At 31.3% G+C, this 10324-nt stretch overlaps 1 long non-coding RNA gene across 1 annotated transcript; it reads right to left on the bottom strand.

Annotated features, from left to right (window-relative positions):
- Positions 1 to 8997: 8997 nt before the first annotated feature.
- On the bottom strand, positions 8998 to 9828 carry LOC135794340 (uncharacterized). The gene is made up of 2 exons (XR_010548871.1): positions 9360 to 9828; positions 8998 to 9278 (listed from the first exon to the last, which is right to left on the bottom strand). It is a non-coding gene; the product is annotated as an uncharacterized lncRNA (long non-coding RNA).
- Between the last annotated feature and the right edge of the window lie 496 nt (positions 9829 to 10324).

Genomic DNA, 10324 nt, shown 5'->3' with positions numbered 1-10324 from the left:
CACATATTTAAGTATCAGTGGGATTTAAAATAATGAGAAAATATTTATTATTATAATATTTACAGCATAAATAGTAAAAAAATCACATAAACCTCTTTTTTTACTTTTCTTCAATTTGCAAAAGAAGTAGTAAATTATATAAATATATTTTAAGTTTATCATAAAGTCTTGTTCACAATCTATGCACAAAACGAATTTGGCCCTTTTATCTCATTTAGTTTCTGAGTTATCAATGATTTTCCAACAAAATCTTATAAAAAATGCTCTATTTTGTCTCTCATCACTTTAAATCTTTCTTAAATTTATTATTAAGTGTTTATTTATTTAAAAACATTTATTATTTTACCTAATTAACTAAATATACTTCTTTCTTACGCTTTTTACGATAAATAATCGACATGATCAAATATATGTTTCCCGACATAATAACAAGACTTTCAATGCGTCCGGAGTCTTAATGCATAAATTGTAAGTTGATGTGATGATAACAATGCAGACACTCATACCGTTCATATTTCTTTGAAAAATAACAACTTGGAAAATACGAAAATACGTACCTACAAAGGTACTTATCAAACGCGAACGCAAAGAAAATTACACTCTTCCCCGTCTCGACCTGAAATGAATGAATGAGTGGCTAAGTGACCGTCTCAATGATACCAATTTAATTTTTAATGATCCATTACACTGTAAACAGCTTGCCATAGATAATTTGATATTTATTTTATGATTTTATTTGTCCCGACGCGCAGCAAACGATTTTAATTCGCGCAGATTACATCTTCCAATTTGCAATATTTTGCTCTGCTGGTTTTTTAATGTTTTATTTAACGCGGATTTTAATGTCTAGTGGAATGTGTGCAAAATGCAAACGTCGGTGCAATTTAAAAACGTAAAAAAGAGTTATTTTCCGACGGATAAATGGATAAATAAAAATAAATTGAATATAACTTTTGTTATTTAACTGGATTTTTTCGGAAATGTAAAAAATAATGTTATTGACTATAAAATTTGTCATAAATATAAATACAATTATTATTTTGACTTGATTTTTGATAGTGTAATCAATTTCAAAGAGATTTAATGTGTTAAATGTTGAAATTCTGCAATTTTTTGAATGATTGCATTGAAAAATCATTGATAACTTTAAAATTATAAGAGATAAAAAGCTAAACTTTATTTTAATTAGTAGATTATATACAGGACTTTATGATAAGCTTAAGATTTATTTATATTATTGACTAATTCTGATGAAAATTTAAAAAAATGCAAAAAACAGTAATTGTTTTGATTTTTTGAATATTTTTGAGTATAAATATTATATTAATTTATATTTTCTAATTTTTATAAATTGTAATCATACTTATGTGTATGTTTAATATGTGTGCAAAATTTGAGCAAAAACGAATGTAAAATGACCAAATGGCAACGTTTTGAAAACTGATTGTAAGTTTATACGCACGTTGTAAAATGACTCGTAAATGCATCGAATTTCAATCGAGTTTTGCTTATTCTGGTAAATTTCGTGCTTGAAAAACCTTCGATAACTCGAAAACGAAAAGAGATAAAAGATTGAAATTTGTTGTAATAAGTAGATTATGAAATAGACTTTTTAATAAGTTTTAAATAAATTCCACTAATTGACGAATTCTTTTAAAAATTAAAGAAAAATGACAGAAATGCATCAAAAAAAAATAAATAAGAAATAGATTAATGGTTTTAGTTGCTTGTAATACATACAATAATTAATATTTTGACCCAATTTTAAATTATACAATAAAACAAAATCTATTTTACCTAAATTTAAAATTTTAACCACCTATCATTAAAAGTTTCTCAAAAATTTTAAAATTTTCCAATAGGAACCATGTTTTCACGTTTTTCATGTAACAGAAAATTAAATAATTTGTTGTTGTGATAGGCGACATGCAGTAATTGCGCCCCGATCTATCAAAACAAGAAAATTCGCCAGCGCACACACGTGAGCCGAATTCAATTAAAATTAAAACAATTATTTCACTCGCGGCGAACGCGTTAATGGCGCACGTAATGTGAGGCGCCACGTCACGCGCAGTTAATAATTGCATGCCACGAATAAATTGAAATTAGTTCCCGTCGGCTGAAAACGTAATAATTACACAATCCGCGCCCGATTCAAATATTATGCATTCGAACTCTACTACCAACCAATTCTGTCACACCAGCAACAGCAACACCACTTGTCCATTTGCATGCTGTAAGCAGGACAAGTGCGCGACAACTCAGCTTAACCAACGGACATTAAATGCGCAAATATACAAAGGCTAAAAGGCACTGTGTGTAGGCACTTTAAGCACATTTCGCGAAAAGTTTCAGCGCGAGTGTAATGTGTGTCCGTAAATTTGCGCCGCACTTGTGGACGTGACGCATATCATTTTTCATTCCGCAACTTTTGTTTTACGCCAACTTCAGTATTCCTGTGCAAAACTTTGATTACACAATGAAATTGCGCGTAATTGCAACGCAACGCACTCGGCCGCTTTCATTTTGTGCTTTTTCTTTTACTCTATGTGTGTAAATTTATATTTTGTTTGTGTACACTTTGTATGCATTGTGAAAATCGAACCGAACGGGTTTTGTTGCGAACGCACTCAGCCGGAGGAGATTAGCGCGAAAGCACAAGTCTGGTGGATGCGCCGGGCGCGCGAGCGCTGTTCATCCGCAAGCCGCGGGTAATAAATAAACTATGCACTCGCGTGTATGCACGTGTGCGCACGTCCAACAAATATGGCGCGAATAAAAGCAGCCCGTGGCAACTATGGCGGCACAAATTGTGCTGGATGGCGGGTTTAGTTTGCGTTTACCTGCGCTGTACACTAGCAACTTTATAACTCTTTAGCGTTTGTGCTTTTAGTACTCGTTGGTATGTGAGGGGGAATGGATTTGTAAAATATCCGCTTTGTCCACTTGTTCATTAGGGGAAATAAGCTTGCAGGATTTGTTTTTCAATTTTTACGTTTTTTTGTAAATTTTTCAAAATTTAATCGTGAATATCATAAAAATGGTTAATGATAGCAAGTTGATATTGATAATTTTGGTTTGTCTCCAAATTTTTGATAATATGGTGAAAGAATTTTTGAGTTTGCTTAAGAAGTTTTTGATTTATTGGCAAAAAACCATAAAAATAACGAAGAAAAAGTGAAATAGCATTTTTTGACCAATTTTGCACATTTTAAACGTGATTATCCATAAAACGGTTATAGATAGCAACTTGATATTAATACCATTTATGTGTTTTTATATTTTAGATAATATTATGAAAGAATTTTTGAATTTTCGTTTAAACTTTTTGATTTATTGTCAAAAAACAGTCAAAATTGTAAGCAAAAAATGCAATTTTTAGCAAAATATAATTTTTTAATTCTAAATATTTTAAAAGTTAATAAACTAATCCGATTTAAATTATTTTAAATTGTTTATTACCACATTTTGCATAAACCATAAAACCATTAATTATTTAAACTGAAAATTTTGTTTTTATTGTAAAACACACGATAAAAATGAAATAATCGTAATTTCACAAGTTTTTTTCCGTGTTTTTATGAATGTTACACGTTGTAAACTAATATTGTCCATTTTTTTTAACAAATATTACCTTCACTAATACGAAAATCATCAAAAACGAACAAGCAAAACAAACAACATAATGAAAATTCGTTGTATTTGGATAAAATAATTTATATTTCATAAATTTGGTAGTACGTACTCTACTCAAACATTTTACTTGTAGAAATGTCACATTTTTATCGATTTTATGCCCGCCGCACACACATTGTCCTCAAACTAGAATTTTCTCTTGTTATTTCAGGTGCAGCGCGCCAACTCAACACGATAAAGGAGGAGTTTTTCAAAACGGCGCAAGAAAAATATTCACCGGTAAGTAAAACCACTTAATTACTGCGCGTAAAATCATGCAACACAATGAACACGTTTATGAAAACATTTAAAACGAAACGTAATGTTCATTTCATTGACATGACATCGTAAATATGCGCGTTTGATGGTTGAGCAAATTTCAACTCGAGCGCGATTTCCGGGAGCGTGTGCGCGTCGTGAAACTCATGAAATATCAAAACCGGAATAGTTTAGGTATATGCTGCGCTGCGTTGCACTGCGAACGTAAAACACACCAATTTCAATTTCGAACGTTTTCGAACAATAACACACCGAACGCCCGACGCGATTTCGATTCCAACAGATGTTTAATATAGTTGGAAACAATTTTCAATGCGCGCTGTCGCAATCAGAGTTCGGGAGCAGCGACGAATTTTCTCTTGTCTCCACTTGTAACTTCCAGAATTTCTGCGCTGACAAAATGTCGTCGCCTAGGTGTGGGTTATGTTTGTGTTGTGGAAATACGAGACACGTCTGTCGCGCGGCAAGTTGCTAGTTATGATGGTGGCAAAACGGCTGGCAATTTGTCGATGACTCGCACTTAATTAAATCCCCGCTTGATCACGCTTCACACTTTACTGCGTCTGTAAATTGTTTTAATCTTGCGAAATGTTGACACGGTGGCAACCTCAACGTGTTTACGAGTGGATAATTTGCATTTTACATCAATAAAAACATGGAATTTTGGAAATTATAACAAAATAATCACTTTTTGTGAATTTTGAGTTCAATACCGATATTTTTTAAAAAGAAATATCGGTATTTAAAATTTAAATACCGCTATATCGGTATTAATACCGGTATTTTACATTTTTAGCTATAAATTCAAAAAATTTTAAGGAAATACTAAAATTTTTCACTTTTTTTGCTTTTAATTGCTTGTAATTACTAAAATAATTAATATTTTGAGTTGACATTTTCCTAAAATATACTTCATGACCTATAAAATATATTTCCAAAATTTAAACAGTTTCCAATCAGTAGTTTTCAAGATAATCTCACTTTATTCCAACAATATAGCCTGATTTCATCCCCTGGCGCACAATTGACGCATAATGAACTTGTTAATCACTGCACCAAATGTGTCAATATTGTACTGCACCAACAGAACAACAGATTAGCAATCCTGGTAAATGTTAATTACAATATACATCAGTTGACTAAAACCTAATACATCCTAAAACAACAAATTTACTCCAAAAACACAAAAACAAAAACAAAAAACATTTTTCGCATTTCTCCGCGTTGAATAAAGAATAATAAAATTTTAAAACACCAAACTATTATCTTTGTGCACTCAGAATTCTCTCCGCTTTACCCTCGGCAAATTGAAATGTAGAGTTAATGGAAACGGCGTCCGGGTCCGCAAAGGTTAATGAATTTAAATCCGAGACAAAATGCAAATTCGATCATTTCACACTTGACGATCGCGAATCGCTCCCGTTCTGCCTGCTGCCGGCTAAAAATATTTGCGTTTTATTTTCGCCGAATTCACTGCGTCGCTGTTTTTAATTAATTGTACGCCATTGTAGGGAATATGTTAATGTAGAAGCAAGGGTTGTTATTGTGGTGGAGGCGCCGGACGTCGACAAACATAAACGTGCGGGCGCAGGGGAAAATTTCATTAGCGGCGACAATTTTTACGTTATTAATTTTTACGACCCTAGGTGTCATAATTAAGCTAATGAGTAGGTCATTTAGCAAATATAAGTAATATTTTTATATTCATGCAGAAATTTATTAAGAAAATTGCAATTTCCGTAGAAATCTAATAAGCTATCAATGCTTGAATGCTCAGAGTCTTGAATCCTTGAGCAAATTGAATGTTTGGCTGATTTCCCCAAGCACAATAGTCTTACGTTGCGTTGGGTTGCATTGCCTCGAGTGGGTTTTGAATTTTCGTAAATTTCGCGCAACCTGCAGCCGGAGAAACGCAGGTGAGGTAACACAACAATGTGCACCGTGTGTACTTACTAGCGCAGCGGAAAATGATTAATATCGCATGCTCGTCGGAGATGGATGGCTGCGATACCGCACTGCCAGACTTTGTATTGTTGCAACCGAGTAGTGCATTCCTCTTTAGCGGCGGCGCAAGGAAAACGTCTTACAATAGACGAACAGCGTGGAAATCAAAGTGATACAGAGCGATACAAACTTGCAACCCTTATTTTACACCCTAGAAATAATTTTTTCGGGGAAAAAAGTTGTTTATATTTTATTCCAAGGTCAAAACTTCTTTTATACAAAATTTTATCAAATTTACGTAAGTGGTTTAGGCGTGAAAGCGTGTCAAACATACAAAAATCACAAAAATGTGTTTATTTTTAAAGTTTCATTATCTTTTTAATGAAATACAAAGAAATAACAACTTTCAACCCTTATTTAACCCCCTTAAAATTATTTTTATGAAATAAAAAATAGTCTATATTCTTTCCCAAGATCATAACTCTCTCTATACAAAATTTTATAAAAATTCATCAAGTGGTTTAGCTGTGAATGCGTCACAAACATACAAAATTCACCTAAATGTGTATATTGTTGAGGTTAAGCTGTGTTTTTGGCGCTGCTGTTGATTTTGGTGCGCTTGGTATAATTTAAGACTTTGCACAGTTTGATTGTCCAATGAATAAAGGGCGCGTTTGTGTGTTAATGTGAAGCTGGGTGAAAATCCACTCGAGCGTATTGTAAGTAGCAACTAATACCCTCATGCACAGCGCTGGCGGACGCGGCGTGTAAACCGAAAGATAATATTTACAATCCGCACTGGCGGCCTGCGAGGCGATATGATAGACGTGCACGTTTACGCATTTAGGGGCGTAATGGCGTAATTGACTTAAGTCGCTGCGCCATTTTCAAACTAACGGGATTTTGCGGTGGAATTCTATTTTGTTGCCAAAAAATTAGGATTTATATTTTCAAATTGCCGCCATTTCGTTGTTAATTAATATAATTTAGTTGTTTTTTCTTTGGATGATAGTGTGGTTAATAAACTTTTAGATTGTGTTTAAATTTTTAATTTATAGCAATTAGAAATTAAATTATTTAAATATTTACTAAGAAAAACAAGAATAATTTTTATTTTCATTAATTTTTACTTTAATCCGCTGTAATTATGTTAATAATTAACATAATTTATTTATTTTTGCTATAGCAAATAGTAAAATTAATATAAAATGGAAATTTGTTTAAACTTTTAGTTTATGATAGTTAGTATTTATATTATTTCATTATTAACAAAAGAAAACAAGAAAATTATTTTTGAAATTTTGAAGTTTTACAAAATATTACTTTAGGCCATCACCATTTTGTTAATAATTAACATAATTGAAATATTTTTTCTTTAGCAAATAGCAAAATTAATATACTATCACATCCTTTTTAAATAATTAATTCATATTAACTATAAATAACATTATTTCATTATTTACTACCAAAAACACAAAAATTATTTTTAAACTTTACAAAATATTATTCAAAACCCTTATTATTTTGTAATTTTTAAGCATTTGATATTTATTTTTCTCTTGGCAATGGCCACTAATATTGCCCCTTATAAACTAATTAAATTATCGATTTTAGATTAATTGCCCGGCCGCAATTGCATTTTTAATGAGCAAAAACAAAAATAATCGAAATTATAATTCGACAAAACTATCGCTATTAATACGAGGGTTTAGAAGCGGATAAATTTAATAATGAATACAGCTAATTGTTGTCCATCCAAGCTAATTAAAATTTAATAATGCATCCATCGACCGTGCGCAGTATTTCATATCTCGAATCAATCTAATTAATTCATCGTTTTGGGCCTGCTTCACACAAAACGAAACGAAAACGCCAAATTAGAGAATATTATAAATTATTATTATTCGCTCTGGAATCAATACAAAAGTAACGAGCAACGACACACACACACAAACATAATAATAAGCAAATTACACGCCATTTAAACGTGATGAATGGATGTTAATGTTGACGAATTCGCATACATTCGTGTTTGTGGAGCGTGTATTGAAAGCTTGTTACTTTTCGCATATCATATCATCCCTTTGGGTGCATGGTATTGATTCTGCTCTTCCGCGAATTTATGTGAAGGCGTTTTGCGTCGTACGCCGGCGGATACTTTGGATGTTTATTGATTTTTATATTAAAACTTTGCGAATTTATGAAACGGGCGCTGTCACGAAAATATAGCGCCTCTAAGGGCGGCGCGGGGTTTTTATTTGTGGTGTATTTTTAACTGGAGCGCCGGCGGCGTAAATATTTATAGGAAATCGTGTGACAACGCCGTGACGTTTCGTTGTACTCGTATTACCGCCGACATTCATTATGCCGGCAATTTTAAGCCGCGGATTATTTTACGGTGCGCCGATGGCTAATTTCGCGATATGCAAATGGTGGAAATTCATATTTCAACCTCAGTGCATGCGGTAAAAAATTTATATATGTAGAAATAAATTTAAATCTACCAGCAACTGGCTTTTAGCATATATACATATTTACAATTTTTAGAAAAGTCGTGGAAGGAAATATGTTTTGTTGTTTTTTTTTTCTTTTTTTGAAGTATTGGATTTATTGGGGAAGCACTAGGGAAAATTTGATCAAATTTTTAGGTATTGAAATCAAATAATGGGTTTTTGTATATCCAAGTATATCAGTAAGAATTTTTATGTTTTTTATAATAGTTTTTGAGTCACTTGCAATTAAAAATTTTAAAATTATTTTAAAATTAACTAAATCTGTTTGATTTATTAATCTTATAGAGAATTATAGAGAATTTTCCGTAGATTAAGATTTTGAAATCCGTTCTTGTCTATCTCTTTTAGTTTACGAGATATTCGCAATTGAAAAAATAGACAAAAAATGGAAAATTTCGCTTTTTCACACTTTGGTCACGTTTTTAGGCCTTTTATCCAACGAAATTAAATTAATTTTAATTCTTATCTAGTAGAGAATTTTCCAATCTTTCATAATTTTTAATCCGTTCCCTTTTATCACTTTTATTTCTCAAGATATTCGCACCCAAAATTTCTGGAAAACATGTAAAACGAAAACAAACAAAAATATGCAGAAATATTTTATTAATATATTATCGGAATCATCTTAATCATAACATGCAATCAATTATTTTTGGTAAATTGATAAATTTATCCACTCTTGGGGCCAGTTGGTGCATTGGGAATGGCATCAACAGCGATATTGGCGGGCAAAATAACATTAGCGGGTGTGGCAGTTGTGATGCTGTGATCTTCCATTGATGGCATATCAGCTGGGATCTCTTCGTCAGAACCAATGTAATATGGGGTGGCAGAGGCCACAACTACCAAAGCGCACAAAACAAGGATCTGAAAAAATAAAAATTTTATGTTTTAGTTACTTATATATAAGTAAATAAATATGTAAATAAAATAGATTTGTTTACTTACGAATTTCATTTTGATTTGATTTGTTGCTGTTTGTATAATCGAACAAACTGATACTTTGCCAAGGAAAACTTGCGGGTATTTATACCAAATTTGTAAAGCATTATCTTATACATTATGTAAATTCTTATTCGTAAAATATTCAAATCAGGTAGTGCAGTGATAAATTTCAAATTTCAATACCAAATATTTTCATAGTTTACAAGCTGATGTAATAATTTACAAATTAATATAATTTAATTAATGTAATTCATTTAACAAGCTTATCTTATAAAGAATTCTCCGAAGATTAAGAATTTGAAATGCGTTCTTGTTTATCTTTTTTAGTTTACGATATATTTGCAATTGAAAAAACTGTGCAAAAAAATAAAAATGTCACTTTTTAGTACTTTGGTCACGTTTTTGGGCTTTTTATCCCACGAAATTAAATTATTGTTAATTTTCATCTAATGGAGAATTTTTCAATATTTCATAATCTACAATCCGCTGGTTGCTATGTCATTTAGTTTGGGAGATATTCGCTATCGAAAATTATCGGACAAATGATGCAACAAATGCAAATTAAAAAATTTCAATTTTTAACATTTTGGTTGCGTTTTTCGACTTTTTACTTTACCAAATGAAATAATTTTAAATTTTTATCTGGTAGAGAATTTCCTACTCTTTCATAATTTACAATCCGCTGATTTCTACCTCTATTAATTTGTGAGATATACGCGTTTAAATTCAAAAGTGAATTCAAAAAATTAACAGAATTTAGAAAATATTAATTTGTACTCTAAATTATTCAAATATTCTTATACCACTCGGTAGAAATTAATAAAAATTTGCAGTTATATCAAATATTATCACCTTTTTCATACACTAAAATAATATTTCGATTTCCTCTAATAATTTTTAAATTACAAACAAAAAAGTAAAAAAAATCTGAAACAGAAATATAACACAAATTGGAATTGCATTGGAAA

Source organism: Atheta coriaria, unplaced genomic scaffold, assembly GCF_025399875.1.
Source record: "Atheta coriaria isolate IRGN ID8LTWV9N9 unplaced genomic scaffold, Caltech_Dcor_3.1 hic_scaffold_6_pilon, whole genome shotgun sequence".
In the NCBI taxonomy this organism is placed as follows: Eukaryota; Metazoa; Arthropoda; class Insecta; order Coleoptera; family Staphylinidae; genus Dalotia; species Dalotia coriaria.
This window is presented reverse-complemented; position numbering and strand designations above follow the sequence as displayed.